The following is a 10,690-nucleotide window of genomic DNA, read 5'->3' on the forward strand; positions in this document are numbered from 1 at the left end:
TCCAGATACGATGCTCCAGTCAAGCCTCAAAAAATCCCTGTTCAGCTATTTGCTGACTCTAATTTCTCAGGGTCTGCTTCAGCAGGTGGCCACTAGCAGTAAGTCAATAGAGACCTTCTGACTGAAGACTGGAGGTTTTTTGGAGAGGTCAAATCCAGAGGCCCAAGGCACAGTTTGAGAGGTCACAGGGTCAGGACCCATCACTGTGACAGATGAATCTAAGCATGTTTCTCCCTCTCTCTGGAAGTGGGGTCAAACCTCTTGAGACAGACATGGTGGTGGGAGAAGGGTGTCAGGGGCTAACAAAGAAGGGTGAGTCTGTGTCCACCAGGCACCTCTCAATGGGTCTTCATTAGGGAATCCCAACAACCCCATCTTCTGCTGCCCTCTTTCCCTCTGATGGGGGGCTGTCCCCAGACCTCCCAAATGTTCCTCATTAGATGGAAGAGTGAGCTTTTGTCCTGCATGAAGACTTCTTTGTTTGGCCAGCCCAGTCAAGCTAGAAAGCAGAACGTGATAGAAAACACCACCACTTCTGAAGGGACCGTCTCCTCCCTCTTCCTCCTCCTGGCTGGACAAGGAAGGGTGACATTTCTCCCAAGTCACATCCCTGGATGTCTAGCTCAGGAAAACATGTCAGACATAGGCCAGTGGTTCCCAATCTTGGCATCACCTGGGCATCTTCCAATCACAGCTCTGCCTGGCCCCTGGGAGTTGACCCAAGCATGAGGATTTGTATGACCCCTCCATGAGATTCTAGCATGCAGCAGGTTTGGGGACTCTTAGCACAGAGAGAGCCCCCATCAAATGGCCATGTCCACCTGCCCACTGTCACATGCTCTGAGGTCAGAGGTGGTACAAAATATCCTTCATGCCTTGAAAGGCATGGTTTGGTTTCACTATGTGGAACACAAAGGCCTGGAGAACAAGCAGGAGGGCTGTGCCTGTGTGTGCCAGATGAAGCCAGCTCTGTCTGGGAAAGTCATGTGGCCAGCCAGTCCAAAGACAGAGGAGCATTTTAATCTTGGCTTTCTGCATTTTAAATTGTACATAGATATTTTTAAACCCCTTGCACTTATGTCCCTCTTTCTCTTCCCTGACCTGGATTACTGTGTTCTCTTTGGGGGGAAAAAAAAAAAATATATATATATATATATGCATACACACACACACATATACAACCTCCAAGATAAAGCCTGTGACTTGGGGGTTTGGTTGTGTGGAGGCAGGCAGTCTCAGTCAGTTTCTGTCCCTGAAGCAAGTTAAAGGTGTTATTTGTGCAAAAGCCACAAATCTCTCACCCAGCAGGTCTTGAATTATGTTCCCTCTCAATGACTAACAGTAAAATCTCATGTCTTCATCACCAAAGCCTAAAAGGGCAGCATAACACATACATATAGGTTATTTTCACAACTTTGTTTTTAAAAGTGGATGACAGTACAGATGCCAGATTTCACAAGGAAAAAATACAAGATTCCCACTTAGATTTGAATTCCAGATGAACAAGTAAAAATTTTTAGTGTAAGCATGACCACAACACCAAAAAACAATTTTTAAGTAAAAGTATTTTATGTTCCATAAAATACTTGAAGGCCACACTGACACTAAAAATGTTTGGTTTCTTCTCTGACATTCAAATTTACCTGGCATTCTTGATTTGATTCCACAACCAGAAAGTAGGGGAAAAGTTAAGAACTGTTTGCGTGGTGGAGTTAATTAATACAGGCAGTTTGTCCTTTGCTCTGCTGATGGTAGTTTCTGATGGAATGGGAACTTCTGTGAGGAGAGAAGGTAGCATTTCTGACTTTAGGATGCTGCTCTGAGAATATTTAAGGTCACCATAATAATTCCAGGAAAGAATACCATGATTGATCGGCAATGTCTGCCATGGGTCCAGGACAGAGTGAAGCAGGCAGACTGCACATGTACAGGTCACAGCCATGGTGATGTCATAAGAAATATCACTGGAGCATTGACCATGGGGTCAATTTTTAATGAGTGAGAAGAGGTATATGAACAGTGTTTCCCAAGGAAAGTACAAAAGGAATGAAAATTTGACTGAGTTGAGAGAAATAAATGGCTCACCATATAAATAAAGAACTCAAAATATATTTACTACAAAGAAAATGTCCTTTCTCCTTCCTGTACTTCTGTTTCTTGATCTTTCCCCCTAAGGCAGCTCTCATGTTCAACGTTCCATTGGTACTTGACACAGATATTCTCCTGCATGGAGGACCAGGACCCAGTCCAGGCCACAGACCCTGGGCCAAGAGGAAGACAAGGGCCACCCTTCAACAGAAATGCCCACCTTGGAGCACATTCTTAGGGGCAGAAGGAACAATGAAAACTCCTTCTATACTTCAGGAAGAATGGCCATGATGTGCTTGTAAGTATATGTCTTCAGGTTTAAACAAATTGCATCATGATTTTTATTTTTCTTTACGGGGTCCATTTGAAGGAAACCAGAGGCATGCTGGGGTATTTGTCAGGCAGACAATACCTGCCTGGGTCTTGTGCCATTTATGAATTTTCTGCCCAAGTCAATTTGCCAACGCCTGGACCTCCCAACAGGACAGGGGTGCCAAGTCCTAATATTCTATTTTCACACTGTTTGATGATAAAAATCACCCCAGCCAGAGAAATGACAGAGAACAAAAACAGGAACAGTCCCCTGATTAGATATGGAGAGGGTGGCTTGCAGAGTCAAAAACAAAAGGACTAAATGACAAATGAGTGGATCATGGACACTGCCATCTCCTTCCTTAACAGGCCAAGAATAAATGGAAAAAAGAAATCAGATAAGTCATGACTGGGCTCCATGATGGGGTGAGAGTGGCTTGTCCTGTGGTGTTGCTTTGCAGGGACTTTCCTTGAGCTGCCTCCTGGATCTGAGCCCCTGGGTCTGCCTTCTTCCTCTGCCACTTCCTTTGAAAAGCCCACCTAGGTGATTTGTACCTTGCTTTGACTTGTGGAGAGATCCTTAGATGTCTGTGATCCTGGAGTCTTAATCAAAATTGGGTCAATTACTCTTGGGCTACAGTTCTCTATTGACAGGTGTCAATAAGATTTGACAAATGTCTAGAGGTGTTTTTGGTTGTGAGGACTGATGGGTGGTGCTATTGGTATCTAGTGGGTAGAAGCCAGGGATGTGGCTAAAAATCCAGTAACACCCAGGGAAACCTCTAACTACAAAAAATTATTCAACACCAAATGTCAATGGTAGAATAACTGAGAAACCCTTATCCAGGGTAAGTTAAAAGATAGAAACAGGTACAGGTATAGGTATGGTATAGACCTGGACATAGAAATAAACATATATTCAATTTATTCTGCAATGAAAGAGGGAAAAAAAAGGAAGACTTCACTTCACTTCTGATAACTAAGTCTTCCCAGAGCTCAATCACTGTAAAAGTGGCAGTCAACCACTCCTGTTAGTCAGCTTTCTATCACTGGAACAAAATACTTGAGATAAACAACTTGAAAGAGGAAAAGTTCTTTTGGCTCACAGAATGGGGTGACATAGTCTACCATAGCAGGAGTACCTGCCAGAGGAGCCCCACACTCCTCATGGCAGTGGAAGAACAAGACACAGAGGAAGAGCATGGGGTCCCAAAATCCCTTTCAAAGGCAATGCCCAAGACATCTGACTTTCTCCCTCTATGCCCCAGCTTCTCAAAGTTCCACTACCTCCCTGGGCCTTGGAGGAACATTCCAGATTGAAGCTACAGAACTCCCTTATAAAGACCCAGCAAGCAGCTCCAGGCTTGCTTTAATTTTGGGTCCAACTTTATCAACCCAACAAGAGACTCATGATAAGAACCTGTGTTCTGGTTCCACCTATCATGCCTACCTCTTGTGTAGCCTTTGGCAAATGTCTTATTCTCTCTGAGTCTTAGCTCCATGTCTGTGAAATTCAGATACCATATGGAAATTCACTTCTACCATACAGAGTTGTGAGAATGACTGAATTGGATTACCCAGTACTGGTCAACACATGAAAGCTGGTCAAACAGGAACCACTGGACACATAGCATGTGCTAATAGTGGTATCATCATTGATATCTTGTGACCATCATCTTTGGATTTTGAACATCTATTTCAGGCATTTCACCCTAACAGCCAAAAAGTTCTATGTGATTGCTAAGCATGACTTAAGGGCCCAGGATGCAGAAGTGGAACTTTTGTCTCTGTTTAGCTGAGACACCAAGGAGATAAAGACCAGTAGGTAAGCTCATGGGAAGGCTTCTTAAAGTCTCCTCACCTGAGTGTGTTTGACTAAGGAAAGGAAACATTGCTGCTGTGGCAGGGAGCCTGCACTTCCAGAGGCACAGGGGCTGCTGAAATATGAACATGGCCATGGAGCAGAGACAAGCCAAGTGGATCACATGGGATGAAGATAAGTCTGGAGCTTGGAGCTTCTCTCTCAGGCAAAGCATTAAAGCATTTAATTTCCTCTAACTCTTCTGGAAATTCCATTCAGGTCATCCAATAAATGGAAAAAAATCAGATAAGAAGAAGATGTTGCACCTGACTTCTCTCAGTACTCAGCTAGATCCCAGAAAGCCCACTCCCAGCATCCTGGCTACACTCACACAAATCAAGAAGCCTAGAACTCACATCATGGAAGGAGTACCATGTATTTTCATAACACTTGGAATTCAAATGACCCATTGGGTGAGAGTTACTATGCAGATGCAGGACAGTACTGGCATTTACCACCTGTCCCTGCTTACCACTGTGGGGGCCACATCTCCAACTGTTCCACAGACCTCATGGTTGAAGGGGCTTGGAAGGTTTTGTTCTGCTGAGAACTCACTTATGGCACAAGTAGATAAGAGAGCTCTGGTGTGTTCTACAGATGGAGTTCTATGGCACTGAGGCTTCAGGAGGAGGAAGGACTTTGCCTTTGATTAGTCTTGGTGCTGGGTGGTGTTCTTGATAATTGACCATTAATATAAATTTACACATGCTCTAGCCAACAGGAGGGGAGATATGTTTCTTCCAGATTTAACTTGAAAAATGGGTGACACCCCCAACATCTGACCCTAGTAGACTGAGTAAAAAAGAGATCAACCAGAGAGCCTTTGTTCCCTGCCCACAGCTCTCATGGAGTAGGCAGCAGGTCATGTGGTCTGAGCCCTGGGCTGGTCTAGGGGAGAACACCTGACCCATGGAAGACCATCTGTCTGCTGGACAGTCAACTGAGCACTTCACTGAGAAATAAATCCTGTTCCAAGCATTTTGAATTGGGAAATCATGTGCCAACTGATGAGGATCATGGGAAGCAAGAGGTCAGGATGGTGGGTACCAAGGCCATGAGCCCTGGCCACTGTGAGCAATGACAGGCCAGGGGAGAGAAGGGAAGAAGCAGACCCTGGAGGGATGCAGATGGAGAAGTAGAGGCCTCTTGCTCCCAGTTTTCCATTCTGGCCTTCTAGGAGTGTCTTTCTCCGCCCTGCCCCTGGTTTTCAAGATTGGCCCTGTCATTCTCTGTCACTGAAAGTAATCTTACAGTGACATGTCTTTTAACCTGAGCTTCTGTGAGCACACACACGCCTCCAACCCTGGAGAGCCTTGATTATAGCAGCTGCTGTGAAAGCATTACCCCTATTGGAAATCTCTAAACTTGCAGAAAAAGTTGTCAAAATGAGAAGTGGTTGAGAGGTTCATGCTGGGCATCATCAAGATGGCAGAACTGACAGGTTAACCAGATGAGTAGCATTTTTATAAAGAAGAAAGTCACCTCCTCCATTTGAAAAGATTCGAGAGGCATGGTCAGATGAGTAATTGGGTGTGGTGATGTCTTGAGTCTGTGACACAATCCTATGAGATGACTGGGGTTTAGAGGCAAGGGACACGGACCCATTCCATCTCCCAGAAGAAATTCTATGGAACTCTCAACTCTTTCTTTGTCCAATGTTAAATTCCTGAATGCCCATTACATAAAGATTGGAAGTTGCAAGATGGTAGTCTAAGACAGTGTAGGGGAAGCTGTTACTTTTTCTGCCTAGCAGGTGGTTCTAACCTATCTTCAAGAAACAGTATCTCCTCTTCTTCCAAAAATTATTCCTCACACATCCTAAGAAGTTTTGATGGGTTGGAAAACAAAACTCACAGCCCCCTGTCCACTGATGTAAATGTGCCATCCAAACTAGCAATTGGAGACTGTCATCACACTAGCTGGGATGATTTATACAGGGCTTACACAAGAAAGTTGGTCAAATGTCTTGCCTGGGAGATTTTACAAAGAAACTAGAGGAAAGGGGGCTTTACATCCTGGAGTCCATAAGCTGGGTTAATAAACCTGAGCTGCCCATAACAATGACCTTCTCCTTCTCTGCTCCCCAGGGAGGGACAAAGCATTTTTTCTGCAGAAGGAAATGATGCCAACCTAGGAGGAGGAATGAAGCTAAAGATGGAAAGAAAGGTGGAAAGACAGAGAGGAAGAAAGAGAAACTCTCTCTTAGAGTCTCTGTACTTCTAAAACAGATCTGTCTCAGAAGTTCATACTTACATGAACCAAAAGATTACTTGGGGGGGATTTCTTTAATTTATTTTGGGTTCTGCCACTTAGAATCCAAACAATCATAGCTAATAGTGAGGGTGAGTCTGAGAGCATTTCTGTGAAAGTACCCAATGACAAACTGTAAACTGCATTCTTACCAAGCAAACAAAAAGGCCTCCAAGAGAGATCAACCCCAACCCCACCAACCCTATCATGCACTGCTGCACCATGAAATACAAAGTGCAAGATCACACCTTCTGCTGATGTGGCACATGCCTGCAATCCCAGAGACTCAGGAGATTGAGGCTGGAGGATTGCAGTTCAAAGCCAGCCTCAGCAACTTAGAGAGGCCCTAAGCAACTCAGGGAGACCCTGTGTCTAAATACCATATATATATATATATAGAGAGAGAGAGACTGGGAATGTGGCTCAGTGGTTAAGCATCCCTGGGTTCAATGCCAGTACCAAAGTGTAAAAAAAAAGAAAAGTAGAAAACAGAAAAATCACACCTTCCTTGGGCCTTCCTAAAGGGAACTGCAGGAAACAATGATCCCTGGTTTAAAAATCCTCAAAATTTTGAGATAATAAAAAATTCCTACACTGAAAATTATGAAATATTGACAACAGAAATTTAAAAGACACAAATATATGTCCATGGTTCAGAAGAATCAATCTTGTTAAAATGTCCATATTATCCAAAATGACTAAAAAACTTCTGCTCGGCAAAGAAAACAGTCAAAAAGATTGAAAGTTATCCTGAGGAATAGATGGTAATATCTGCAAATCCTATGTCTAATAAGGGACTAATTTACAAAATATTTTAGTAACTCAACTAACTTACTAACATGAATAAAAAATAATAAATAAATAATGAACCACACAGTTTTAAAATGTCCAAGGCCAGGGTTGTAGCTCAGTGATAGGGCACTTGCCTAGCACATGAAAGGCCCTGAACTTGGTCCCTGGTATCATAAAAAAAAAAAAAAAAAAAAAAAAAAATGGGCAAAAAATACACTTAGACATTTTCCCAGACAGAAATGACCAACACATATGTGCAAAGGAGCTCAGCACCACTAACCATTAGGAAATGCAAATGCAAACCACAATGCAATATGACCTCAGACTGTTATTAAAAATGCGAAAGATAAGAGTGAGCAAGAATGTGGGGAATGAGTGTCCACATGCATCCTGGACAGCAGGCAAGGCAGCATAGCCTGTGCCAGAGCAGCATGGGGCCTCCTCAGAAAATCAAGACCAAGTCACCACCTCACCCAGCAACTGCACCCAGGGATACACATTTCAAGGAATTGAAGTCAGAACCTCAGAGAAACATCTGCACTTCACGTGATCACAGCATTATGCACAGGAGCCAAGGTTTGAGAACAGCCCACATCTGTGGATGGTTGACTGGATAAAGAAAACATAGTGGAAAAAATGCTGGGCTCATTGGTGCATGCCTGTCATCCCAGCTACCTGGGAGGCTGAGACAGGAAGCTCACAAGTTCAAGACCAGCCTGGGCAAAATAATGAGACTCTGTCTCAAAAATAATTTTTAAAAAATAATGGGAATGTAGATTTATGGTAGAGGTCTTGCCTAGCATTCTCTGAGGTCCTGAATTCAACCTACAGAACTGAAAAAAAAAAAAAAAAAAGATAAATATTTATGATGTGCAGTGTGATATTTTGATGTTCACATGGCGGAATGGCTAAATCAAGCCAATTAATATATGCATTACTTCATCTATGTCTACTTTTACAATAAGGAAAGTTAATTTTATATGAAAGAAAGAAAATGTGGTAGATACAACAGCGTTTTATCGAGTCTTTAAAATAGAAGGAAATTCTACCATCTGCAATGGTGTATCCAAAGACAGACACTTCATGGACTCACTTGTATGTGGAATCTAAAGTCCTTGATCACAGAAGCAGAGTCTAAAGTAGTGATTGCCAGGACTGTAAGAAGAGGGAAATGAGGAAGCTCGTGGTTACAGAGTTTTCATCGTGCAAGATAAATAAATTCTGGCGATCTGCTGTACAGTGCAGACACACTGAAAATCTGCTAAGAGGGTCGATCTCAAGTTTTCTTAATAATAAAAATAAATAATAATAAATAATAGACTTCTGTGTATCCCATCGTGAATACGGCTTTACCGCCCTTCTTCAACACGGGTCGCCAGGGCCCAGGCGCAGCCACCACCTCCTATTCATTTCAGCTGTCCGCCACCACCGCTGCCCTCCCCGGCTTTTCCGCCGCCTCTTCCCCAGCGGCCCAGCCCTTTGCGGAGGGCCTCTGTCATCCTCCTCCAGCCTCCACTAGCTCTGCAGCCTAGGGCCCCCCGCGGAAACCTCCCGTGGCGGCGGCGGCAGCGCTTTCGACTCGGTGCCGCCACCGCCGCTGCCTCCGCTGCTGCCCCAGTGCCGGCCATTCCTGGGGACTGACGCTAGCGAGCGCCGGAGGCCACCGCCTCCAGGCCCAGGGCCGCCCTTGACCCCACGCTGGGCTGAGGCGCTGCCGCCTCCTGACGTGCTAGGAGACGCTGCCCTGCAGCGCCTACGCGACCGGCAGTGGCTGAAGGCTGTGTTCCAGACCCCCGGCGGGCGGCCTGTCCCGTGCCCCAGCGCACACCTGCTGCGCCCAACCTAGGCGAAGTGCGTGCATGGTTACGTGGTGCTCTGCGCCTGGTGCGGCGGCTGCGTGGCCTGGGCCAGGCCCTGCGTGAGGCGGAGGCAGATGGTGCGGCCTTGTTCCTGTTGCAGGCCAAGGCCGCGCCACTGCGCGCCGAACTGGCTAAGAGGTTACAGCCACTGTCCCAGGCCGACTATGTGGGCGAGGCGCGGCGGAGGCTAGAGAGGGTCCGGCGCATTCGGCTGCAGCTTCGCTAAAGGGCCCGGGAACGCTAGGTCGAGCGGGTTGCGGAGGCCGCGCGGGCGGCAGAACGGGAGCAGGAGAAGAATGACCGCTGGCGGGTCAAATGCGTACAGGAGGTGGAGGAGAAGAAGCAGGAGCAGGAACTCAAGGCTGCTGCTGATCATGTTTTATCTGAAGTGAGGAAAAAACGAGCAGACACCAAAAGAATGGTGGACATTCTTCAAGCTTTGGAGAAACTGAGGAAACTGAGAAACGAGGCTGCAGCAAGGAAAGGGGTCTGTCCTCCAGCCTCAGCAGATGAGACTTTTGAGCACCATCTGCAGTGACTGAGAAAACTCATTAAAAAGCGCTCTGAACTATATGAAGCTGAAGAGAGAGCCCTTAGAGTTATGTTGGAAGGAGAACAAGAGGAAAAGAGAATTGGAAAGGAAACAGAGAAAAGAAAAAGAGAAAATTTTACTTCAGAAACGTGAAATTGAGTCCAAGTTATTTGGGGATCCAGACGATTCACTTGCTCTCCTCCTGCACCCTTTCCGACAGTATTACCTCCAAGCCGAGCAATCCCTGCCAGCACTCATCCAGATAAGGCATGATTGGGATCAGTACCTGTGCCATTTAATCATCCCGAAGGCATCTCGGTTCCCCAAGGATGGGTCCTTCCCCTGCTCCCCAGCAACGACAAATGGGCGACTGCCATGAAGCTGCATTAGGAAAGATGCTCCAAGAGTGTGGTCCAACCAGCGCTCTTCCCAACTCTAAATATTAGTGGTGCTGCCAACTTGTGCTGTAGACTAAACCATAACTGCTGGACTCCCATGTCATTGCCCTAGCCTGAAGTTATGCTTTCTTACACGCTCTGTCCTGGCCAGAGGTACCTCTTGAATCAGGAGATTAATATGGTTCTGCAGGAAAGGACCTAGGTGAACTGAGGTTATTACCACAGGCAGTGACCTTGGTTCACCAAATTTGCCTGTTTTGAGGGGATTGGTCCAGAGTGACTTATTAATTTAATCTAGCTTCCTTGTATCTTGATGGGTAAATATACTCAATTCATTTAAATACTCAGAACATGTGTGAGCTGCGTGGATTTAGCAGCCCTTCACCAATAACTGAGTGTAAAGTCAAGCTTGATGCAAAAACCTTCTTACCTTGCTTCCCAGAGAACCCTGACTCCCTGGAGTAAAGGTCAAAAGTTTTACCTTCACCTTTCTTAATTCTAGTTTTGGTGTAGTTTGGGAGACTTCGGATTGGAAGGTGGCAGTGGCTACAGTTTTGGCTGCCAGAAAACATGATGGCCTAGTCTTAGTGGTCATGCA

The 10,690-nt window shown here is 45.4% G+C and overlaps 1 pseudogene across 1 annotated transcript; it reads left to right on the top strand.

Moving 5' to 3' along the window:
* Positions 1-2,805: 2,805 nt before the first annotated feature.
* On the top strand, positions 2,806-10,226 carry LOC306652504 (programmed cell death protein 7-like; annotated as a pseudogene). The gene is made up of 2 exons: positions 2,806-2,826; positions 8,623-10,226. The product of its transcript is annotated as a programmed cell death protein 7-like (transcript).
* Positions 10,227-10,690: the final 464 nt, after the last annotated feature.

The sequence above is a fragment of the Sciurus vulgaris genome, assembly GCF_902686455.1.
Source record: "Sciurus vulgaris genome assembly, contig: HiC_scaffold_248_arrow_ctg1, whole genome shotgun sequence".
NCBI lineage: Eukaryota > Metazoa > Chordata > Mammalia > Rodentia > Sciuridae > Sciurus > Sciurus vulgaris.